Below are 26,196 nucleotides of genomic sequence, written 5' to 3'. Positions count from 1 at the left end.
AACCTACTTGACCTAACTGGCATTTACAGAGCAAAACAACAGCAAAATATACATCCTTTTTTTAAAAAAGTTTATTTATTGTGAGAGACACAGAGAGTGGCAGAAGGGCAGAGAGAGGGAGAGAATCCCAAGCAGGCTCCATGCTGTCAGCACAGAGCCCAATGAGGGGCTGCAACTCACAGACCGCGAGATCATAACCCAAGCTGAAGTTGGACGCTCAACCAACTGAGCCACCCAGGTGCCCCACGTCCTTTTTAAACATACGTGAAACATTCTACAGAATAGATTTCACACTTGGCCATAAAACATGTCTTATTAAATTTTAGAAGATTGAAATCCTACAAAGAATGTTCTCTGACCTCAAAGGAATTAAAATTGGACTCAAAGCGGTGCCTGGGTGGCTCAGTCGGTTAAGCACCGGACTTCAGCTCAGGTCATGATCTCACAGTTTGTGGGTTTGAGCCCCGCGTTGGGCTCTGTCTCTCTCGCTCTCAAAAATAAACATAAAATTAAAAAATAAATGAATAAAAATGGACTCAGAAACAACAAAAGAAATTTGGTAAATGTCCGAGTAGACTTTGTAAGCTTATGATGTGTATACCTAGCCCTTAATAATACATTGTTGAGTCTTGCCCGTTTTTGTCCTTGCTGAGTCTCTTTTGCAAATACGCATGTTTTTTGAATACACGGTACAAGTATAAAAGCAAATTTAAAAGAGACACCTTGAAAAAGTTATACCCTCTCCCCCCCATCCATTTCTCCTTGACATTGTAGTAACCACTTTTGTTAGTTCATTGTTTCATCTTGTGTTTTTTTTTTTCATAAATGCAAGCAAATCCAAGTGTATGTGCTAATTTCCACCTTTCCCTGCATGAAGCAGTATACCATGTGTCCTATACTATAGCGCCTGTTGCTTTTCATGTACGTTATCCTGGAAATGTTGCCGCATTAGATCAGAGAAGTCTTCTCCATTCTTTTTTTTTTTGCCTCCTTTTTTCCCTTCATTCTTTTATAGCTGCAAGATACTCTGTTGTGTGGAGGTATCATAATTTAGTCCTTTGTCGATGGGCTCTAGGTTTGTTTCCAGTCTTATCGTAATCAAACATTACTGCACCAGATAACCTTGAACATTTCCTATCTGTATCTGTGGGATGGATTCCTCGAAGTAGGAATCCTGGATTAAAAGGTAAATACGGTTGCTATTTTGGATAATATTGCCAGATTCTTCCCATTAGAAGTTATACCATTTTTCACTCTTAGCAGCAACATCTTGCCAACAGGGTATGGTGTCAAACTTTAGGATTTTTGTCAATTTGAGAGTAAGAATGTGGTCTTGGAATTATTTTAATTTGTATTGCTCTTACAAATAATACCTTATCAAAAGCTTAAGAGCCATTTGTATTTTTTTCTTTGAATTGTGTATTTATTTTCTCAGCCTATTTTTTTTTTTTTTTCCTAACAGGCTTGTCATTTTCTTGATTCTGGGAGCTTTTTGTACTTAGAGAAATTAGCCTTTATCTGTGATGAGTTACGATTTTTTTTTTCATTTTGTCTTAAAAAAAACTTTGATCATGTGTTTCTCCCTCTTACAAGTTTGTTGTTGTTGTTATCAAGAAGTTGAAGTGTTCAAATTTTTCTTTTAAGATGTCTGGACTTCATTACAAGGGTACTCCTCAAATGCCTACCCAGTTGTCAACACCAGTTACTAGAAAGTCCATATTGAGCCTGCTGATTGGAGATGCTTTCTCTGTCATGCACCAAATACCTGTATGTATTTCTGGACTTTTTATACGGACCCATTGGTATGCCTCTACTCATGAATCGATGCCACCAATATTGATATTGTACCAATATTAATACCAATGGTTGAGGCCTTTAGAGTATTTTAAAATCTGCTAGAGCTGATGCCCCCCACCAACTCACAGACTGCGAGATCATAACCTAAGCCGAAGTCGGATGCTCAACCAACGGACGTTCATTCCACCCCCCCCCCACCCTGAGTTTTCCTGGTTCTTCATATCTGTTTAGTTTTACAAACAACTCTCTAATCAGCTTGTCTAGTTCCTGCCTAAGGCTTATTGGTATTTTTATTGGAATGGCATTGGATTTGGGAATCAATGTGGGAAGAAAAATGTTTACAATGTTGATTCTTCATATTCAAGGGCTTCTTACGCCTTTCCATTTTTCAAGACGTTTGTGTTCCTCAGGAGTGTTTCTGAGTTTTCCTCTTAAGTATTATACATTTCTGGTTACCCTTATTCCTATTTTATGTTTTTGTTACTGTTACAAATGGTGTTTTCTTGTTTGTCATACCTTTTAAAATTTTTTAAGTTTCTTTATTTATTTTGAGAGGGAGAGGCAGAGATAGAGGGAGAGAGAGAATCCCAAGCACGCTCCACACTGTCAGGGCAGAGTCCAACGTGGGACTAGAACCCACGAACCGTGAGATCATGACCTGAGCCAATAATCAAGAGTCACATGCTTAACCGACTGAGCCACCCAGGTGCCCCTCTTGTCTGTCATATCTTTAAACCATATTATTGTTCTGGATTGCTTTCCTTTTACAACTTTTATTTATTTTTGGGACAGAGAGAGACAGAGCATGAACGGGGGAGGGGCAGAGAGAGAGGGAGACACAGAATCGGAAACAGGCTCCAGGCTCTGAGCCATCAGCCCAGAGCCCGACGCGGGGCGCGAACCCACGGACCACGAGATCGTGACCTGGCTGAAGTTGGACGCTTAACCGACTGAGCCACCCAGGTGCCCCTCTTGTCTGTCATATCTTTAAACCGTATTGTTGTTCTGGATTGCTTTCCTTTTAAATTTGTTTAGCCACATTATTTTTTGTTTTCTTTCATCTTAATAGCCCAGGATATTACCTGAAAATTGCCAAGTGCTTTTTACTGTGTTTCTGCCTTGTAATGAAGTATCTTGAAAATTACTGTAAAAAAAATGAAAGTACCAAAGATGAATTAGGGTTTTTAGTGTAAATGCTGGTAATGGTGGGGTTTATCATAGGTGCTTGAAGACAGAGAAGGTTGAGCCCAGAGTGTATTTTGACATTGCTTTTCGTGGAAGCTGGCTGATCGTGAACCAGAACTTGAGACCCCGAAAGTTAATAGATTGATCACTTGTATTAAGGATCAGTATGTGGCCAGGATCAAACCAAACTATCACCAGCTTAGAGTGAACCTCTGAATTAAATAAAATTGCAGTTATACTCAGGAATACATTATAAATTGCAGTACAATTCCAAATGTCACTAGTCGTATTTTTAAAGTTTGACACTAGAGAGCATAATTTCTCAGCACTATCAGCGGCTAGATTGCATGGGAGTTCATTAGGTCATATGAGGCTGATACCAAAGAGATAACTAGAAATTAAATGCAACTCCAGAAGTTTGCTTTGTGATGTTTTGAACGGCATTGTGCCAAGCAGTTCGACAAAGAGTAGAATTATGTTATGATTGAATACCTATTATTCTTTTTTTTTTAATGTTTATTTTTGAGAGAGAGACAGACAGACAGAACACCAGCAGGAGGGGCAGAGAGAGAGAGGCAGACACAGAATCCAAAGCAGGCCCCAGGCTCTGAGCTGTCAGCACAGAGCCTGACGTGGGGCTCGAACTCATGAACTGTGAGATCATGACCTGGGCCAAAGTCGGACGCTCAACCGACTGAGCCACCCGGGCGCCCCTCTATTATTCTATCTTGTGTTGTTACTTAAAGTTTTAGACATTGGTTGGCTTCACCAGATATATTGTTTTTTCTTATGTTATTCAGTGATCGCACTCTGCATTCCTTAATTCATTCAACAAATAGTCTGTTTGCCTATTTATTTCTCGATATATTCCTTTTTAGTTTTTAATTTTTTTTAAGTTTATTTGTTTATTTTGAGAGAGAGGAAGAGAGAGTGAGCAGGGGAGGGGCAGAGAGAGAGGGAGAGAGAGAGAGAATCCCATGCAGGGTCCGCCCTGTCAGCACAGAGCCTGTGGTGGGGCTCCATCCCACGAACCGTGAGATTGTGACCTGAGCCAAAATCAAGAGTTGGACATTTAACCGACTGAGCCACCCAGGTGCCTTTATTGAGGTACAGTTTATATACAATAAAATGCATTCCTTGTAAGTATACAGTTTGACGAGTTTGGAGAGATGTATACGCTTGTGTGGCCACCACCAAAGTCAAGATACGGAACGTTTCTGTCCCCCTGAAAAGTCCTGACGCACCTTTGCAGACTGTCATGCCCTCCTCTCACTCTAGCCCTTGGCGACTACTGATCTGTTTTCTGTCACTGCACTTTTTGCCTTTTCTAGAAGTTCGTGTAAATGTGATCATACATTAGGTAACCTTTTGTGTCTAGCTTCTTTCACTTAGCATAACACTTTTGCGATTCATCCGTGTGGCTGGATCACAGTTTACTTACACATTCCCCATTCGTTGAACATTTGGGTTGTTTTCAGTTTTGGGTATTATAAATAAAGCTGCTGTGAACATTTGCCTACACATCTTTGTGTGGGCATGTGTTTTCATTTCTGTTGGATAAATACCCAAGAGAGATTTCTGGGTTGCATGGCAAGTGTATGTTTAATTTTATAAAAACCTGGCAACCTTTTGCAAAGGGACCGAACGTTTTTGCATTCCCAGCAGCAGTGCATACATTTCCAATGGCTCTACACCCTTTACCAACTTTCGTCATTTAGAAATTTTTAATTTTAGCACATTCGAGGGTGGAGTAGTATTTTTATTGTTGTTTTAATTTGCATTTCCCTAATGACTAATGATGTGGAGCATCTTTTCTTTCTTTTTTTTTTTAAATTGTGTTTTAAATTCCAGTGTAGTTAACATACAGTGTTATGTTAGTTTCGGGCGCACCATATCGTGATTCAACACTTCCATACATCACTCAGTGCACTCAATAGGACAAATGCCCTCCTTAAGCCCCATCACCTATTTCACCCCTCCTCCCACCCACCTCCCCTGTGAAGCATCTTTTCTTATGCTTATTTGCCATCTGTGTATCTTCTGTAGTGCTCTGTTCGTATTTATGGCCCATTTTTAATCCTTTTTTTTTTTTTTTTTTGGTCTTCTTATCGAGTTGCATTTTTTAGATTTCCTGGGTGCAAAACCTTTATCAGATAAATGATTTGCAGTATTTTCTCCCTGTGGCTTTTCATTTCCTCAACCCTGTCTTTGGAAGAGTAGAAGTTTTGGATTTTGATAAAGTCCAGTTTGTCAGTTTCTTCCTTTGTGGCTTGTTTTTTTTTTTTCGTGTCGATCTTAATACATTCTTAACAAGCTAACCGTTTCGTATATAAAATTAACCACTCTCCCAGTCATTATTTTATTCTTAGGATAATAAAGGATATAGCACTCAAGAGACTGATGGGATTTCTCCACGTAAAACACATAAGGCAATCTGCGCTCCCAAGTTACAAACAGACTGGATAGTAAGTACAAAGGAACTGTTATGCTGGTCACATGTGATGGCAACCCATGCCGCCATTCGTCGTGAACAGTTAAGGAATACCGAAAATGACATTGCAAGAGATCTTCAGTGACTTCTGAAGACCAAAGCTGACTGTTGTCTAAGTCAAACTGTGGGATAGCCCTAATGTATATTGATTGGTGTTTTTTTTTTTTTTCTCACTGAAGTACAACTGACATACAATGCTATGTTAGTTTCAGGTGTGCAGGATAGTGATGGAACAAGTCTGTATGTTATGCTGTGCTCACCGCATGAGTAACTACCACCCGTCACCATACAGCGCTATTACAATACCATGGACTATATTCCCTGTGCCGTGCCTTTCATCCCCGTGACTTATTCATTACGCGACTGGAAGCCTGTACCTTCCTCCCCCTTTCACCTGTGTTGCCCACCCCCCCGTATGGATTGCTTTCCTGTGTGTGTTTATTTTGTTATTGTCTATTAGTTGTAGCTTTCAGTCTTCCCATAAAAGACCCAAGTAAGCCCAATCATGATTTTCACAAAATTAAGTCATATTGACAAGTTTTTGTGACTGTCGTACAGGGATGCACACCCTACTCACAGTGAGTGCTATGGGAACGCTGTGTGGAGCGGGTTATTAAGAAATTACCTTTGGGGCACCTGGGTGGCTCAGGCGGTTAAGCGTCCCACTTCAGCTCAGGTCATGATCTTCCAGTTTGTGGGTTCGAGCCCTGCGTCGGGCTCTGTGCCGACGGCTCAGAGCCTAGAGCCTGCTTCAGGTTCTGTGTCTCCCTCTCTCTCTCTCTGCCCCTCCCCAGCTCTCTCTCTGTCTCTCAAAAATGAATGAACGTTACGAAAATAAAAAAAAAAAAAAAGAACAATTCCCTTTATGATCCCTCTGGGGCTGCTGCTTCCTCCTCTGGAAATTGAGAGAGGGGTTTGGATGAGGCTGTGGTCTTTAATATTTCTTGTGCATCCTTACTGTCGTGCAGATAATTGAAACTTTGAAAACTCGCATGAGTTTCCTTCACTGGAGCAGAATAATTGTGACTCCGCTTTATTTGTCGCTTAAATGCGGTTAATGTTTGGTTGGAAATTTTTGTATTTAAGAGACTACGCTAGGGTGCCAGGTGTGGGAAGAAGAAACAAAGAAAAGGTTTTTGCCCCTAATGAGTTGACTCCCTCACTGGGAGTCACTGCACCAAAAGCCAGGTCGGGCTGTGTGGCTGAGGTTAGGGCATGTGGGCATCACCCGTAGGACATAATACGGGAAACGTATTCAGGAAACAGAGTGTGGGCCTCGGTTGCCCTTTTGGAGCCCCGGGGCTCCGTTTCATTAAGAATCGGGTTGAATTTGTGAGTGGAGGCTTGCGTTGATTTAGGCCTGCCTGAGCAATGACCTTGGTCTCCCATACTCTGTGCCTTTGAAGACAGTAGAGTTAAGGCAACTAGAGGCTATGGTGTCTGCCTTGCTTGTTGTGGGGAGGTGTGGACTTCTGGCCTGCACGCGGGTGGCATACAGAATCGGCGGGAAAAGGGGCTGTGGCTTCTCCGTAGCGACAAGCTGCGTGGGTGAGGGGATAGAAGAAGCCGTGTGCCTGGGTGGCTCCTGGGCCTCCCATGGAGCCGCCGTCCCTGATGTATCTCCTTCTCTAGAGGCGAGTAAATGTTGTGTTAGCTGAGAACCTGTTTGGGTCCCAGGAGTCCAGCTGCTGGCTTGAACCCATCACCGCTTGGAATGAAAAACGAGCGGTACAGGCTGGGGAGATGCCTTTAGAGTAGTCGTGTTGGGGATGACGGGGACCTGAATCGGGATTATAGCGGCAAGGAGGTGAGACGTGAACACCTGCACTCTCGACAAGCCCCGAGACACCTGTTAGCAGATGATCTAGGGCAGAAGGGAGATGAGAACTCCAGCTGCGTAACGGGCACGCAGGTGGCTCAGTGGGTTAAGCGTCCGACTCTTGATTTCCACCCGGGTCATGATCTCACAGTTAGTGGGTTCGAGCCCCGCGTTGGGCTCTGCTGTGGAGCCTGCTTAGGATATTCATTCATTCATATTCTCTCTCTCTCTCTCTCTCTCTCTCCCCCCCACCCCCGCCCCACCCATGCTTGCTCATGTGCCTGTGCATGCTTGCTCTCAAAAATAAATAAACATTATGGGGCGCCTGGGTGGTGCAGTCGGTTAAGCGTCCGACTTCAGCCAGGTCACGATCTCGCGGTCCGTGAGTTCGAGCCCCGCGTCAGGCTCTGGGCTGATGGCTCAGAGCCTGGAGCCTGTTTCCGATTCTGTGTCTCCCTCTCTCTCTGCCCCTCCCCCGTTCATGCTCTGTCTCTCTCTGTCCCCAAAAAATAAATAAACATTAAAAAAAAAAGAACTCCAGCTCTATAGCTCTGGTGAGAAGTCTGAATGGGGCCAGGGGCTCTCCCTAGTTGTGTAAACATTTTCATTTTATTTAATTTTCTTTGTAAAAAAAAAAAATGTAACAGATTCTTGACATGTGCCAAGTGTCCTCCCAGGTCCTTTATAAATAATGACTCATTTAATTCCTCGTAACAAGTCACTAGTGGTTATAGTTTACTGATGAGAACGGTGAGGCACAAAGAAGTAGAGTAGGTTAGTCAGGGGTGAAGCTGAGATTTGAACTTGGGCAGTGTGGTTCTGGTGTCCCTGCTGTGAGCCCCTCCCATTCCTCTAGTCTTGTGCTGCATTCTTCCTCACAGGACACAAGTGGGATAGTTTCTTTTTATTTTATTTTCTTTTTAAAAAAAAATTTTTTTTCAACGTTTATGTATTTATTTTTTTGGGGACAGAGAGAGACAGAGCATGAACGGGGGAGGGGCAGAGAGAGAGAGAGACACAGAATCGGAAACAGGCTCCAGGCTCTGAGCCATCAGCCCAGAGCCCGACGCAGGGCTCGAACTCCCGGACCGCGAGATTGTGACCTGGCTGAAGTCGGACGCTTAACCGACTGCGCCACCCAGGTGCCCCTATTTTTATTTTATTTTCTGTAATGTTTATTTATTCTGGGGGGGGAGGGAGGGAGGGAGGGGGGCAGAGAGAGAGAATCCCAAGCAGGCTCCACGCCATCAGCACAGAGCCCGATGCGGGGCACGAACCCACGAAGCGAGAGGTCATGACCTGAGCTGAAATCAAGAGTCGGACGCTCAACTGACTGAACCACCCAGGCGCCCCAGTGGTTTCTTTTTTTAAATGTCACTGTTGATGACTGAATCGGATGGCTTATGCAGGTGACTGCCGCCCAGGGTCATCTCACGGGGCAGTGTCCGGGAGCACAGACCCCTCACGTGGTGTGCAGGTGAGGGCAGCACCTACCCTTTGGCTGGCACACTCCCAGGGAAGCCCTGCGTTATGGTTGTAGAGCCACACTTCGCATCTGTTGACCTTTGCTAGTGAGACAGCCCCATCCTCAAAATTCTTGGGATCAGAAGGTGCATGTCCCCCCCCCCCCGCCCCGTCTTGGATCTTTAGATCCTTCCTGGGGCTCGCAGCTGTGATGCCCCTGGGACCCCCTGCTTTGCCTCTTCAGAGAGGAGTGAGTGAGTTTGCTTTTGGAGGAAACCCAGGCAAGGTCTGAGCAACGGGTGTGTGTTTGGGGCTGGCTCAGGGGTTCAGACATTGCTTTGTCACCATTTTTCGCCTGTTCTTGGAAGCAGTTCTCCGTGTTCACATGTGGGCTGCCTCACCCAGGCCCTTTAATCATAGCAAAGACTTCTTCTATGAAGTCCTTCCACTTATGTGTGGTGGTGAGTTATGTATTTTATTCCCCTTTCTTTTGCTAGGTGGGTAGATCGAATACAGCCTTCTCATCATGGTTTTTGTTCTTTGCTACCAAACAGTGATGTGGTCGCTAGTCGACATTGGAAGCAGCCCGATGTTTTATCACAGGGAACCAGCTTCCTCACCCTGCTGGCTGAGCACAGGCTGCCCCCACCCACCGATCAAGCTGTTGGTATTTTCGCTGTCCTATTTTTCTTTCGAAAGAAGCGTGACCGGTCCCCACTCTGTGACCGAAGCTGTGAGTGTCAGTCGTTTCCACGCGGTGGCCTAAAATGACAGAAGGTCTACCTGCTTGCCAGGGAAGAACATTCTGGAAGTTCCCCCCACACCTCTGCTTTGAGCCTGCAACACAACTCGTGTGTGGCATCTAGAAAATGACAGTCCCACTGTTAAAATGACCTGCAGGCACAAAGAAGGGCTGACTTTGTCATAGAAAGTTTTGGAGCTCTCAGATCCTCTATTTCACCTCATTTTTTTTTTAATTTTTTTTCAACGTTTATTTATTTTTGGGACAGAGAGAGACAGAGCATGAACAGGGGAGGGGCAGAGAGAGAGGGAGACACAGAATCGGAAACAGGCTCTAGGCTCCGAGCCATCAGCCCAGAGCCTGACGCGGGGCTCGAACTCCCGGACCGCGAGATCGTGACCTGGCTGAAGTCGGACGCTTAACCGACTGCGCCACCCAGGCGCCCCATATTTCACCTCATTTTTAATGGTTTTATCAGTATACGTGCCTGAAGACTCTCCTCAGCATCCATATCTTATTTTATTACTTTCTTTAATACTGCAATTCTTTATGTGCCTTGCCTAAATCAAGCATCATAGATGGGGTTGACAAAACCCTTTGTATTTCTTCACTGAATTGTAGTTTTTACGATTAATCTCAGAATAATTCAAGTAACTGTGGCTTGAGGAGGAAACAGTTCCTACTCGTACATGAAAAAGTCCCTGTTACTCGGTATTGTGCTCCATTTTTCTGGAAATAACTATTAGCTAGATTAGCAAACATCGGCACAGAAACAAAATGTTTCTTTAAAAGCCATAGATTACGACATTTATATTTACAAAAGCCACAAACGGGCATTTTCCCCTTAATAGAGGGTTTAAACAGGTGTTTAAACATTAAGGCAGTGACGATTCTAAAACATAATGAAAATCTAAGTTAAAGTTTTAGGTTTGTTTTGCAACCCATATTCATACACTACTTCTGCATGGAACATCTTTGCATCTGGGGGCAAAGTACTATTAAGGCTGTTGTTGACCCTGGTACCCAGTTACCCTCCACCTCCCCCCCCAAAAAAACAGGCAAATTTTTGAGGGGCAGAAGATCATCAAAATAGATTTTTGGTTTATCAACCCCTAGACTAGAATAGTAAACCCATGTTTAATCTAGTGTTCGGACAATTAATAGTTCAAACCACAAAGTTATATGTTGTCTGAGGATGTAGGAAGCAAAATGGAAAAAAATGCTTCTCGGGGCGCCTGGGTGGCTCAGTCTGTTGAGTGTCCGACTTCGGCTCAGGTCACGGTCTCACAGTCCGTGAGTTTGATCCCCGCATCGGGCTCTGTGCTGCCAGCTCGGAGCCTGGAGCCTGCTTCACGTTCTGTGTCTCCCTCTCTCTCTTCCCCTTGCTCGTATGAGATTCTCTGTAGTCTTTGGTGGGCTGGTGGTGCCATGTAGAGAGGAGGGTCTTTTCTGAATCCCGGACCTTCACTTTGGAAGCCAACCTGTGTTGTGGTCATGAACTTAAAACCGCGCAGCATCTGAAGACGACGCTACAGGAAAATGAATGTTGAAGCAAACAGTTTAAGTCTCGGGAGCTTAATGGGTGAGTTCTAAAAAAGAGAATCATTTGCTTCTGGCTTGGAAGCCAGGGAAACCAGAGGCTGAGGGGTGTGCCCTTTTGCCTCAGTCTCCTCTTCTCTCGTGGCTCTGATCTCGGTCCAAGATAACAGGACATTGGCATCTTTGAAAGTTCTACCGGTTCTGGCTGATGAGAGCGGTAAAGTGGAAACATGTCTTATGTGTTCTCTGCCATTCTGGAGAGCTGTTAGTAAAGTCTCTTTCTGGCAATTCTCATTAAATGACTTAATTTTAGGAATGGGAAGTGCCCTATCTATTGGAGCACTTGAATCTAAGCAGACTGTTACATTAAACTCTATTGAGAATAAAAATTACTTCCTGGAATTTTGGAAGACCAACTCAAAGTTAAACTGTATCTTCAGATAGGATCACAAAGATAATCGACACAGTCAGAAAATACGCTTTTTAAAACACAAATATGTATACTTTTAAGTTTATTTATTTATTCTGAGAGAGAGGCAGGGGAGAGGCAGAGAGAGAGAGAGAGAGAGAGAGAGAGAGAGAGAGAGAGAGAGAATCCCAAGCAGGCTCTGCACCACCAGCACGAAGCTCGACGCGGGGCTCAAACCCACGAACCATGAGAGCATGACCTGAACCAAAATCAAGAGTTGGACGCTCAACCAACTGAGCCAACCAGGCGCCCCAGAAAATATACTTTTGTACTTAATACCGTTGTATGAATTTGGACTAGAAATAGTCCTCTGGTGGGAATGGTGATCTGAAGTCCTTTGTTCAGTCCATTCATTCTTAAGTTTGGATTTCTTTGTACCACGAGGTCTCACCTTTAACATCCACTCACGTGATGCTTTTTTTTTTTTTTTTTTTTTTTTTTTTTGCTTGAGAGATTTTGCTCTGGGAATTCAGAATATAGGTAGGTTCTCTTCTCTCTTCTTCTCTTGTCTTCATTTTTTCTTTTCTATTCTCTGTGAGGAAGGTCTTGGAGGACAGTATTGCCAACATGATAGGGAGGTTTGTGCAGGGAATCCTGAAGTGTCGACTGTGACGACTGTGACGAATGTTTACACGTGAGGGGCAGACGGTGGTAGGAAGTGAAGTCGGAGAGAGGGGCAGACGCCAGGACTTTGTGGTCCTTGAATGTCCTGTTTCCATCACCGTTGGCATGACAAGCCTTATCTGTGGTTCGGAGAAATTAGGTGGTGGTTGGAGAATGGATGATTGGGAAACCAGGTGCGAGGCAGGGAGGATAGTTAAGAAATTATTGTGGAAAGTCGAGCAGGAGACTTGAACCAGAGTAACGATGGTAAGTTGGATTGGGGATGAACAGGAAGAGTGCTTGGAAAGTAGGGTTGGCAGGACCGGGAAAGGTACCACCAAGCTTTTGTGCTAGAATCAAGTAATTGCATCCATGCCTGGACAAGAGCTGCTTTCTGAGGAGAATCTTGTGCTTGATTTTACAACCTCCCTTCAACAGGCAGGAATATACACATCAAGATCTTTGTTTTGTTTTTGTTGGTAGCAAATAGCTTGACAACTAACACACCTGAAAGGGTAGCTTCGTACAGCTATTAAGTGACCTTAGTCGTGTTGGTCATTCATCTTGTCCGTCAGAAGCCTAGCTGGAAATGTTGGTATTTGCAAAAGGAATGTTCTTGGGGAATATATTACGTATTAATTCTTCAAAAAATAATTTTAGCCAAAACATCAGGAAGTGACATTGGACCATATACTATTTCCCTCCAATATTCCGTCCACAGAATTGCCCTCGTAGAACCAAACTAACATTATGCCTTTAGTTTTCTCTGAGGGTTACTTATTTGTGGAATGCCTTTGTATTTTGGAGAAAAATGTTATGAAAGCTGTTGTTGACCTTCGTGGCTCCCCTCTCCCCAGATTCCACAAAAACCCCGAGACAGAATCTTCTTGGAGTACAGGACCAACACAATAATTTTGTGATTTATCAACACTTAGGCTAGAATAAGAGACTCATGTTTATTCTTGTGTTTTCCTTTTTGCTCTTGTCCAAAAAGTGCACAAAGCTTTAAACTGATTCTCTCTGGTTTTCCTCAGATAACTTGTTTGATTATGGCTTTTCTTCTATCCTTTGTCTTACTGTGTGCATTGATGTTTTAACTGGATTTGTGTTTCTACTTTAATCAGTCGGAATAGTATTCACTCATTCTGAGGAGGATGAAAACTTTGGATGACCCTACACCAGTATACATTAGGATATTTAAGAGGATTGCTTAGATTTCCTTGAACGACCATTTTTTTCTTAATGACATTAAAACACTTTATTACCCAAACATAATGGAAATTAGCAAAAGAAATACTAAAGCAATTTTGTGGTACTCTGTAGGATTTAGAGTCATTTAATAGTCCTGTGGAGTTCGTATTAAAAAAAATGTGTCCATTTTATAGGATGTGGAGAACCAGTTGAGTATGTCCGGGAGTATAGACACCTCCTTCCCATTTATTTCATTGTTTCTTTGGGAAAATGCAAATACGTGATTGTGGTCAACGTGTTTTCGCAAAGCTCATGTGACCAGACTCCCGGGATGGAGAACCAAGCCTTAGGGTTTCTGTTTTGTTTTGGTCCTGGGCAGCCCCTTTTCTCCTTTTGATCAGACTTCTGGCTTTGTCTGGAAGCCAGCTGACTTCAGGACAGGGTGATTTCCCCTTCCCAAAACATCAAGGAACTGGAATCCGAAACAACAACAACAAAAATTTTAAATGAAAGAAAGAAAAGGAAAACCTAAATTACGAAAATCTATATGAGCATCAAAATAGAGGTGCCTGGGTGGCTCCGTCGGTTGAGCGTGTGACTTCGGCTCAGGTCATGATCTCGCGGTTTGTGGGTTCGAGCCCCGCGTCGGGCTCTGTGTTGACAGCTCAGAGCTTGGAGCCTGGAGCCTGCTTCAGATTCCTTGTGTGTGTCTCTCTCTCTGTCTCTTTCTCTCTCTCTCTCTCTCTCTCTCTCTCTCTCCCTCTCTCTCTCTCCCTCTCTCTCTCTCCCTCCCTCTCAAAAATAAACATTAAAAAGAATTTAATTGATCATCAGAATAGCCTCAGGTAGGATTTGAAAGCCACCTGGGAATCACTTCCTTGTTGACATCACAGTCATCCATCCTGTTTGGGTGTAAATCATTTGCACCTCCAATCTGCCACTGGATATTTTGAACCAGAAGTTAGTGCTTTCACAATAGGCCCAGGGATTAGGATTTAACATATGCATTGGGGTGGGGGACACATTCAGACCATAGAAATCCGTGTTTTAAAATCTAATGTAGCAATCTTTTTTTTTTTTTCAGCATTGAGCATCTGTGGTGGTCTCTCTTTTCCTCCGAGGCACCAGCTTTTACCATTCTGTTTGCCTCCTAACGAAATAGTGAAATATCCTTGACATTTGCTCACCGTTTATTTTTGTGAGACTCTTGTTTTTGACTCTTTGAAATTTATACTTTGACAAAAATGAGAACCAAGAAATAATATGTACTGCAGTTAAGCCCCAGCACCCCCCCTCCAGATACCTTTAGTCCATGGTGTACTTAGTGAAACATTCAATTAAAGTTTAGAAAATCAGGCTGTTGTAGTGACAGTAATTTAAAGGTAATGTTTTGTAAGTTTATTTATTTTGAGAGAGGGGAAGAGAGAGAGAGAGAGCAGGGGAGGGGCAGAGAGAGAGAGAGGGAGAGAGAGAATCCCAAGCGGGCCCTGTGCTATCAGTGCAGAGCCCAGCTTGGGGCTCAATCCCACGAGCCATGAGATCATGGCCTGAGCCAAAATCAAGAGTCAGTTGCTTAACCAACTGAGCCACCCAGTTGCCCCTAAAGATCATGTTAAGGAATTTTTTTTTCTTGACTTTTTTTTTAAGGTCTATTTTATTTTTGAGAGAGAGAGAGAGGGAGAGACAGAATGCGAGCAGGGGAGGGGCAGAGAGAGAGGGAGACACCGAATCCAAAGCAGGCTCCAGGCTCCAAGCTGTCGGCACAGAGCCCGATGCGGGGCTCGAACCCACGAGCTGGGAGATCATGACCTGAGCCGAAGTCAGACGCTCAACTGACTGAGTCACCCGGGTGCCCCTTTTCTTGACTTTTTGATGACAGGTAGGATTGATTAGAGGATGAGGAGAAAGTACATAGTGGGAAACCTCTATAGTTATCTGTTCTGATAGGGCATTTTACATGTGTTCAATACCATTCGATATTTGATCACATTGGTTTTTTATTGTCCACATTTATTTCAGAGCTCCTGGGTTTTTTTTTTCTTCCTTGATGTGAGTGGATTCTGAACCACGACTCTTACATTTTTTTAAGTATTTTTTTTAAAGTTTATTTATTTATTTTGGGGGGGGGGGAAGGGAGAGAGGCAGAGAGAAAGAGAGAGAGAAGAAGAGAGAGAGAATCCCAAGCAGGCTCCTTACTGTGAGTGCGAAGCCCAACTTGGGGCTTGAACTCCCCAACCGTGAGATCATGACCTGAGCTGAAATTAAGAGTAGGTCACTTAACCGACTGAGCCACCCAAGTGCGCCATGACTCTTACACTTACAGAGATCAACGACAGTACAAGGCAAGTACTCTTGGTAACATACCTGCTTTACAAATGAGGAAACCGAGGGGCACCTGGGTGGCTCAGTCCGTTGCGCATCTGACTTCAGCTCAGGGCGTGGTCTCACTGTTCACGAGTTCAAGCCCCACATCCACCCCACTGCTGTCGGCGCAGTGAGCCCGCTTCAGATCTTCTGTCCCCGCTCTCTGCCCCTCCCCCACTTGCACTCTCTCAAAAACAAGTGAAACGTTAAAAAAAAAAAAAAAAAAAGAAAAAACAGAGGAAACAGGTATTAGAAGTGAAGTCATCAAACTAGTAATTGAGAAGCAGAGATTCAAACTGAAGCAGGAATTCACCTACTTAATCTCACTCAAGTAGACCTGTCAATGCTGGCTTGGCAAATAGAGCTCATTTAACTTTGGCTGCCAGGAGGGCCCAAGCAATTTTGCCCAAGGTTGACTAGCTACTTAGCAGTGGTTGGGGCAGTCAGGTGTTTACTGTACGTTTAGTACTATGCTATTCCATGTGGGAATAGAATATAAAGAAATCTAGGGGCGCCTGAGTGGCTCAGTCAGTTAAGCGTCCAACTTCGGCTCAGGTCACAATCTCATGGTTTGTGAGTTTGAGCCCCGCGTCGGACTCTGTGCTGACAGCTCGGAGCCTGGAGCCTGCTTCAGATTCTGTGTCTTCCTCTCTCTCTCTGTCCCTACCCCGCTCATGATCTGTCTCTCTCTGTCTCAAAAATAAATAAACATTAAAAAAATTAAAAAAAAAAAAGAAATCTATAGACCCTAGTTCTCAAGGAGTTTACAGTCTAGTTAGGGGTGTGGAATAACATAAGAACTGGGCTAATCTGTGATGAAAATACATATTGATTATTTTAAAATAATATGTAGGGTATTTGTTTAGATAAATGAGATATCAACGTGACTAAGGAACTTTAGAGAATTTCTCCTCCTAGTAGAATGTAAAGTTCCATGAGAGCAGAAATTTCGGTTTGTTTTGTTCACTGATATATATCCTCAAGGATTAGAACAGTGCTTGAGACATAGTAAGAGCTGAAAACTTGTTGAACAAATGTGTGGTCCGTAAGTGCGGTGGCATTGATGAAACCTGTCAGGTCAGATCAAGGGGAGAGGTCCTTTTTTTTTTTTAATTTTTTTTTAATGTTTGTTTATTTTTGAGAGAGATGGAGACAGAATGCGAGTGGGTTAGGGGCAGAGAGAGAGGGAGACACAGAATCGGATGCAGGCTCCAGGCTCCGAGCTGTCAGCACAGAGCCCGATGTGGGGCTCGAACTCCCGAGCCGTGAGATCATGACCCGAGCCGAAGTCGGACGCTCAACCGACTGAGCCACCCAGGCGCCCCAAGGGGAGAGGTCCTTGTAGAGCACACTAGGAAATAAGACACAGGGGATGTATTCATTACGACCAGATCAGGGTAGTATGTTTTGAGGGAAGGTTAAGGCGTTCACTACAGTAGGCACATACGTTATTCATCAAGCTGAGCAAAATCTTACCTGTAATTCACTTGTCATCTGGGAGGCATCAGGAAATAACAGAAAGAACTTTTGCTTTGGAATTAAAGTACATGCCTTTGAATCCTATAGTTCCTGTGACCGGATCAGCTATGTAACCTTAGGCAAGTTCCTTACTCTTAACAATTTAGTTTTCTGAACTATAAAGTACTGTAAAAATACTCCACCTACCTCAGGAAGTTGTGGTGAAAATTAAGAGATAATGTTAGAAATAAAACCCTTAGAGTCAAGTAGATATCCAATAAGTGTTTCTTATTCTGCATGGGTTGATGTGAAAGTATTATCTTTTAGGGGCACCTGGGTGGCTCAGTCGGTGAAGCATCTGACTTGATTTCAGCTCAGGTCATGATCTCACAGTTGAGGTCGAGCCCCACATTGGGTTCTGTGCTGGGCATGGGGCCTGCTTAAGATTCTCTGTCTCTCCCTCTCTGCCCCTTCCCTCTCGCACGTATGCTCTCTCTCTCTCAAAAAGAATAATAATAATTATTGTTTCTTAACATACTAAAGTATATTTTTTCTATTTGGGGAAAACTATAGTAATAGGAAGAGGTGAACAACCCTGGGGTAATGTATCAGAACTGTGGCTTAGGAAAAATACTGAATATGAGTAAAAATGAAAAGAAGATACCATATCTGGATGCTTCACAGTCATGAAAAAAACTCACAGACATAACCAGTATCTTTTCACTTCTCCAAAATGGTTTGAAACTTTGAGCTAACTTTGAGCTAACAGAAGAGAGGAAAATCCCCTAATAAGACCGAAGTCCCTCATAGTATGGCCTCCAAAAGCACCGAACCACTGGGAAGCCACCAGGCTCCGGGGGAAATCAGCCTTTCCTGACATCCTCATGGGTGTCCCCTTCCAGGCAGGAATCCCGTGTTGACGTGAACCTGGGCGCTAGCCTGACCCTCGGAAGAAAATATTTTCATGTTGAGTCCTCTGCCCGTTAAGGGTCCACCAACGAAAACATTCTCCTGGAGAAGCCTTGTACATTTGCTACATAACTGGTTGTTAAAGACGTTATTCTCTTTTTGCTAATTGAGCTTTAGATAAGGGCTCATGGGACAGATTTGTTTTAGAATTGGGATCAAGCGGGGCGCCTGGGTGGCTCAGTCGGTTGAGTGTCCGACTCCGGCTCAGGTCATGATCTCACAGTTCGTGAGTTTGAGCCCCGCATCGGGCTCTGTGCTGACAGCTCGGAGCCTGGAGCCTGCTGCGGATTCTGTGTCTCCCTCTCTCTCTGCCCCTTCCCTGCTCATGCTGTGTCTCTCTCTGTCTCTCAAAAATGAATAAACGTTAAAAAAAAACATTTAGAATTAGGATCAAGCATTTATTTCTCATAACGGGCTTATTCCCTTTGTTCAGATGATGTGAATCGAGTGGTGCACAATGTTTTCTTTCTCTTTCAGTTGTCAAGAAACCCAGAACACCATTTAATGCTTTATTACAATAACAGAAAGCCAAGGAGGACCATAAAATTAACTCCTCCTTCTATATAGTTTAATATTACCAATTTTTGTTTTAATTGGCTTGCTGGAGGGGACTTGAAAGGCTTCACAAAACAACTAGCCTGTACCTGAGACTGACCCATACGTTAGCATTTAGCCAATTTAACATTTCTCCTGATGTAATCCAAATGCTTTGTAAATGGAGTGGGTTTAAAAGTCCCAGGTGTTGGGCGCCTGGGTGGCTCAGTCGGTTACGCATCTGACTCTTTAATTTTTTTTTTCAACGTTTATTTATTTTCTGGGACAGAGAGAGACAGAGTATGAACGGGGGAGGGGCAGAGAGAGAGGGAGACACAGAATCCGAAGCAGGCTCCAGGCTCTGAGCCCCAACGCGGGGATCGACCTCACGAACTGCGAGATCATGACCAGAGCCGAAGTCGGTGCTTAACTGACTGAGCCACCCAGGGGCCCCTCATGATGGCTTTTTTTTTTTTTTTAATTTTTTTTTCAACGTTTATTTATTTTTGGGACAGAGAGAGACAGAGCATGAGCGGGGGAGGGGCAGAGAGAGAGGGAGACACAGAATCGGAAACAGGCTCCAGGCTCTGAGCCATCAGCCCAGAGCGTGACGCGGGGCTCGAACTCCCGGACCGCGAGATCGTGACCTGGCTGAAGTCGGACGCTTTAACCGACTGCGCCACCCAGGCGCCCCTCATGATGGCTTTTTAACAGTGTGAGATTTTTGTGATTGCTTAGGCCCAGCTGTTTCCTGGTGGCTTTAAAAAAAAATTAATATTTATTTATTTTTGAGAGAGAGAGAGAGAGAGAGAGAATGGGGAAGGGCAGAGAGAGAGAGGGAGACACAGAACCCGAAGCAGGCTCCAGGCTCTGAGCTGTGAGACCCTCACTGTCAGCTGAGCCCGAAGCGGGGCTTGAACCCACAAATACGAGATCATGACCTGAGCGGAAGCCGGATACTCAACTGACTGAGCCACCTAGGGGTGGCCCCTCCTGATGGCTTTTAACAGTGACTTGTCTGTGTATGAAGTGACTGGATTCGGAGAAAATATTGGTATTATCGGGTCCCCCGGAAAACAGACATAGTTGTCATGATAGGAGGGAGCTGCAAAATGGAAACGGGGAAAAGACGCTTTTGCAGGGTGATGTTAAGGCCTGTGGCACAGATGTCACCAGCAGAAGGTTGGCAGGCTGCAAGAGGCCACACCGGTAGGATGTACCTTGGCCCAGACTCTAGACAGTGATGTCGTCCGTTGAAAAGCTGAAACTGTCAGCAGCCCGAGGGACTCTGTCCTTCAGGGCCAAGCTGATGTTCACCAGGCTCAGAGAGTCTGAACCTAACCAGAGTGCAAAGTTCAGACAGAGCAGACTGTTTTCTGTGTGTAGACAAGCAGCAGATCCCTCTGTGTAGATCCCAAGTTGTTGTCAGAAGGTTGCTTAGAAGACGGAATAAAAACAGAAGCAGTTGGTTGTGATCTGCTTATATCTAGACTGGAAACGACCGATGGGTCTGTCTCCTTAGTAGGGACAGCCTTGTCCCTCCCCCCGCTGAAACTGGTTTAGGTGAGGCACCGTATCCTTTCTGTCAGCCAGTGGTTATGTGGGTTATCTTACCATCTGACTTCTGGAGATTTGCTTTTCTTCTTCTTTTCACGGTATTTTTCAAACTGGATATCACACAGTACGCTGGACTCCCCCCAGATGAATCTCAGGTGCATTCCATCTGGGTCACTTTGTGGTCTGGGGATCCCCAGGCTTTTCAGGGCACATGGGCAGCTGATCTCCTGGTTTACTTCCACAATTTGCCAGTCACATCTAACATATGGCAGTTTTGCTGGCTACCTGAGAAAACCTTCATTCTCTTACCTTTAAATCTTGGGGACCCTCACTTCTGCCCCCACCATTCCAAGTGCATTCCATGATGCTTTTAGAAGTATTTTTGAGTGAGGTTCTTCCTGGCACATAGGAGGGTCTTCTCGCTATCCAGCTAGCTGTCCCTGCTTTCATTCTGTTTGCCTAAACGTGGAGATGCCCAGAGGCCAGACCTTGATCTGATCAATTTCTTTCACTCTCTGATCCATGGCGTCAGATGCCATGTTTATGTAGCTGGCTTACAGGTCTTTCTATTTAGTCTTGTATGGAATTCCTACAGTATAGTCCTGAAACTCATCACTTATTTAAATGAATTTTGGGGGAACATAATACAGATCACAGTGCAACATGCAAAAGTCCCAAGAAGAGACAAGTGGAAAAAAAGGCCTTTCCTTATTCTTGGATAGAAATTGATCCCATTCTTGGGGCGCCTGGGTGGCTCAGTCAGTTAAGCGTCCGACTTCGGCTCAGGTCACGATCTTGCGGCTTGTGAGTTTGAGCTGCACGTCGGGCTCTGTGCTGACAGCTCAGAGCCTGGAGCCTGCTTCTGATTCTGTGTCTCCCTCTCTCTCTGCCCCTCCCCCGTTCATGCTCTGTCTCTCTCTCTCTCTCTCTCTCAAAAATAAATATTAAAAAAAATTAAAAAAAAAAGAAATTTATCCCATTCTTTTCCTTGGAGGCAAACATTCTCATTGTTTGGGCCGTTTCCCCCTGAACGTGCCGTGCCCTGGAATCTGTAGATGATGACAGTGTAGGTGTCATTTTTTTTTTTAAGTTTATTTATTTTTGTTAGAGAGAGAGAGAGAAAGGGCAAGTGGGGGAGCAGCAGAGAAAGAGGGAAAGACAGAGAATCCCAAGCAGGCTCCACACTGTCAGCATGCAGCCCGATGTGGGGCTCGAACCCATAAACCGTGAGATCATGACGTGAGCTGAAGTCAGATGCTTAAACTGACGAAGCCACCCAGGTGCCCCTGCGCCTCCCATTTTTGACACCAGCTTTCCCACTGGACATTCTCCCTTCTGGAAATGCTGTCTGTATCTTAGCCAGCCACCTAAAGCTCAAGGCCTTGGTGTTTTCTTTTACTTCTCTTTCCCCTTTTGCCCGTTCCAATCTTTTTTTTTTTTTTTTTTTTTTTTGCCATATTCCACTGACTTATTCTTCACAGTATATTTTGCAACAGACTTTTCCAGATGGTGTGGTGACCTCCCTGCCCACACAGCATTTGACTGTCTGATGATTCCCCTAAGGACTGTGAACGTCCACTACCGTAACGTAACCTTCAATCGGATGATGGCCTCTCAGAGGACAGAAATCATCGTGCACTCGCCCTGGTATATTCCTTTCAGCACTTTACACGGGTTTGTTTATACGTAGGCCGGTTCTCAATACATGTTTGGCAAATGATGAGCCAAACGCCGTTTTTGGTTGGTTTAAATAAGGCATGGGCATTTTGTTTTTAAAAACACGGAAAAAAAAAATAAGTGGTAGAGAACACAGTGGCAAGAAGATAAGATTTATGAGCGTTTGTTACCCTTTCTTTTCATCGGCATTGTTTCCGTCCTTGCTCTGTGATGTTGCACCACTGTCCAGTCCCAGGACCTCCCACAACACCACCTGTGCTCCTTCCCTGTTTTATTTTCCTCTTTAGCATCATAATGCACTATTTATTTGCCTTGTTTTTAAAACATTCTTTCCCCTGCTAGAATGTGAGGTTAGGGATGCCTGGCTGGCTTAGTCAATGGAGCACGTGACTCTTTTTTTTTTTTTTTTTTTTTTGAGAAAGGGAAAGAGAGAGACAGAGAAAGAGAACAAATAGGGAGGGGCAAAGAAAAGGAGAGAGAGAATCCCAAGCAGGCTCAGCGCTGCCAGCACAGAGCCCAATACAGGGCTCAAACTCACGAACTGTGAGATCATGACCTGAGGCGAAATCAAGAGTTGGTTGCTTCACTGACTGTGCCACCCAGGAGCCCCGGAGTACATGACTGTTGATCTCAGGGTTGTGAGTTCGAGCCCCATCTTGGGTGTAGACATTACTTAAAAAACACCACACACATACATCTTTAGAATGTAAGCTTAAAGCATTCTTTCCCCTACTAGAATGTAAGCCCACATAGGGCAGGACTTTTATCACTCTTGTTGACTGCCCTATTTTTTTAATAATTTTTTAACGTTTATTTATTTTTGAGACAGAGAGAGACAGAGCATGAACGGGGGAGGGGCAGAGAGAGAGGGAGACACAGAACCGGAAGCAGGCTCCAGGCTCTGAGCCATCAGCCCAGAGCCCGACTCGGGGCTCGAACTCATTGACCGTGAGATCCTGACCTGAGCGAAGTCGGACACTCAACCAACTGAGCCACCCAGGTGCCCCTTGACTGCCCTATTGACTGCCAGTGCCTGGCATGTGGTAAGCTGCTCACTAAGTATTTGTTGAATGTCCAACCTGGTGAGGTGCCAGTCAGGTGTGCTGTCATTAAATTGATTACTGTCACCAATCCTAGATCTCTTTGTTCTGTCCAGTGTTACTTAGCGTGAGTGCTTTGAGGCAAGAAAGACATTTTTTTTGTCTCTCTGCAGGCAAAAGCTGTCATTTGGCACTGAGTGACTGAGAAGCTCATGGGAGGAAGAAATTGACCACATAGTCAATGGTGCTGGAAAAAGACATCATGGGCGCAGCTTTCCAGTGGCTGGCTTATTTCTCCAAACACTCTCCACTTGTATTTTGCTGTATTTTGCAATTTGTTATTCTTACGACAGCTTATGTCTTTTTTGTGGCTTAAATTCTCCTCCTTTTATGGTTAGTTTCTGTTTGGATTCCTTTGCTTAGGTGCCGTCACTCTGACACGTAGGAGGCCAGCTGATTGGGTTTGAGTGAGAGCCTTAAACAGATCATTTAGCCTCACAAAGAAAACTTCTGGTTTGTGGCCACATTTTGCCCATCTAGTCAGCCAGCTGCTGTGAATATACGAGCCTTGAAGCCCATCTCCTGTGGGGACGGTCAGGTAGGCCTTGGCATGAGTACAGAACTGAGAGGACGCTGGCTGAATGGTGACTCTTGCTTTTCAGTAAGGGCTGCCCGGCCACCCCGCCTCAGGAGACCCACTACTGTGCCGTTCACTGCACGACTCAGACATTCAGCTGGAAAATGGAGTCTGTGTCCTTTGTGAAGACTGAAGTCGCTAAGGTGGCATCAGGAAGACCTCAGGACCTTATCAGACCAACACAAAGAGATCAACAGATTGGGCTTTTCCAGGGAGCAGAGGTTTCTGTTTCCTAGATGGTGAGGAGCCCCGGAAAGACTTTAAGCTAGGCAGAGATGTGGGGCGCCTGGGTGGCTCCGTCGGTTCAGCATCCAATTTCGGCTCAGGTCACGATCTCACGGTTTGTGGGTTCGAGCCCCGCCTCGGGCTCTGCGCTGGCAGGTCAGAGCCTGGAGCCCGCTTCAGATTCTGTGTCTCCCTCTCTCTCTGTCCCTCCCCTGCTCGTGCTCAGTCTCTCTCTCAAAAAAATAAATAAATAAACATTAAAGTTACTTACCAAAAAAAAAAAAAAAAAACAAAACAAGGTAGGCAGACATGTTTATTTTAGAGTGGCCATCCCTGCAGTGGTTTGGAGGTAGATGGACGAGAGGAGCATGAGGTGGATGCGGGGCAGCTTAAGGAGGCTGCCAGAAAAATCCATGTGAGAAGAATGGTTGCCACTGTGCATTATAGGTGGCTGCCCGTGGGCGAATGACATGGGGCTGACTCACAGGGACCTGGCACTCACGGGGACAAGGATGTTCACAGGGAGGAGTGACAGCTACCTCTTGCACCTGGGGAGGTTGAGGTGTTGGGGGGATTTGGCTGTGGGTGTCTGGAGTGGGGGTGGGGAGGTGGAAAGACTGCTGGAGCTACAGTTGCTGGAATCACTGTTTTAAAATTGTTTTAATGTTTATTTGTTTTTGAAAGAGAGAGAGAGAGAGAGAGAGTGAGAGCAGGGGAGGGGCAGAGACAGACGGAGACCCAGAATCAGAAGCAGGCTCCAGGCTCCGAGCTGTCAGCGCAGAGCCCGCCGCGGGGCTCAAACTCACCGACCGTGAGATCGTGACCTGAGCCGAAGTCGGACGCTTAACCCCGGAGCCCCTGGAATCACTGCTTTACAGCTTCGTGTTGGTTGGATGACTTTTTTACTTAAAAATTTTTTTATTATGGAAAATTTCAAACACATAAAAGTCGAGACCCTAGTATTGTGATTTGTAATAAATAAATCCTGTTTCTGGCACAGAGCTCCTAAAAGCCTTGAGGTAGCAAAACCCCTTTCAAACACACTGGAGTTCACATTAATGAGGGGACTTTAGGAAAGCACCTGGGACTGGGAACCCACCTTGTGATTAGAGGGTTGGAACTTTAGGTTTCCCCCCACCCCCAACCCCAGGGGAGAGGACAGGGGCTGGAGGTTGAATCACTCACCGACAGCCGATGGTTTAATCAGCCATGCCTATGTAACGAAGCCTTCATGAAAACCTAAAAGGCTGGTGTTCAGAGAGCTTCTGAGTTGTGAATGTATGGACACTTGGGGAGAGTGGCGCAGTTGGAGAGGGCCTAGAAGCTCCTGGATCCTTCCCCACACAGCCCCGTGCATCATTTCCAGCTGGCTCTTCCCCAGTTCTAGCCTTCTATAATACACCTGTGATCCAGTAAGTAAGATGTTTCTCTGAGTTCTGTGAGCCGCTCTAGCAAATGAATGGAATCCAAGGGGAGGGTTAGAGGGAGCTCTGATCCACAGTTTTCATCTGTAGCCGGTTGGTCAGAAGCACAGGTGACCACCTGGACTTGTGATTGGCAGGTGAAGTGGGCTGGGGGGAGGGGGGACAGTCTTGTGGGACTGAGCCGTTACCCTGTGGGAACTGACGTCATCTCCAGGCAGATAGTGTCAGAATTGAGTTGAATTGTGGGACGCCCGGCTCGCGTCAGAGAATTGTTTCACAGTATGAAAACAAAACAAAACAAAACAAAACCCCACACAGAAATATAGTAAACCACAACCCATGTACCCGTTGGCCAGCTTCGTTAATTACCAGTTCATGGTCGATCTTGTTTAACCTGTACCCCTCAAAGCTACCCACGTCGCCGATACAAAATCCCAACTTTTAAAAAAGCTTTTTTTTAATTTCAAGTTTAATTTGTTAACATACAGTGCAATGTTGGTTTCAGGAGTAGACTTCAGTGGTTACAAAATCCCAAATTTTATTGGTAAATATTTCAGTGTTTATTTCCAAAAGATAAAGAATCTTTAAATACATGTATACACACACACACACACACACACACACACACACACACACACACACACACACACCTACAAGGGGCACCTCGGTGGCTCAGTTGGTTAAGCATCTGACTGTTGTTGATTTTGGCTCAAGTCACGATCCCAACGTTGTGGGATTGAGCCCCGTGTCAGGGTCTGTGCACTCTCTCTCTCTCTTTCTCTCTTTTTCTCCCTCTCTGCCCCTCTGCCCCTCTCCCTCAATTTGTGTGCACTCTGATTTTTATCTTTTTTTTTTCCCCGAGAGGCATGATACTTTTAGGAAAGCTTGATAAAGTTCTTATACTTGTAGCCTCTCTCTTCCTGCAGCCGTCTCCACGTCTTCCTGCTGCCTGATCCTGCCCCTTCTTAGCCCAGAAGTCTGTGGTGTCTCCTTTCTGTGGGTTAAAGTCTG

General features: G+C 44.8%; 1 protein-coding gene across 2 annotated transcripts in view; it reads left to right on the top strand.

Annotated features, from left to right (window-relative positions):
• SLC9A7 (solute carrier family 9 member A7) overlaps positions 1 to 26,196 on the top strand; it is a 131,349-nt gene that overhangs the window by 25,202 nt on the left and 79,951 nt on the right. The window lies entirely within an intron of this gene.

The sequence above is a fragment of the Felis catus genome, chromosome X (assembly GCF_018350175.1).
Source record: "Felis catus isolate Fca126 chromosome X, F.catus_Fca126_mat1.0, whole genome shotgun sequence".
Classification (NCBI taxonomy): domain Eukaryota; kingdom Metazoa; phylum Chordata; class Mammalia; order Carnivora; family Felidae; genus Felis; species Felis catus.
The sequence above is the reverse complement of the archived record's forward strand: the minus strand, read 5'-3'. Positions and strand labels throughout refer to the sequence as shown.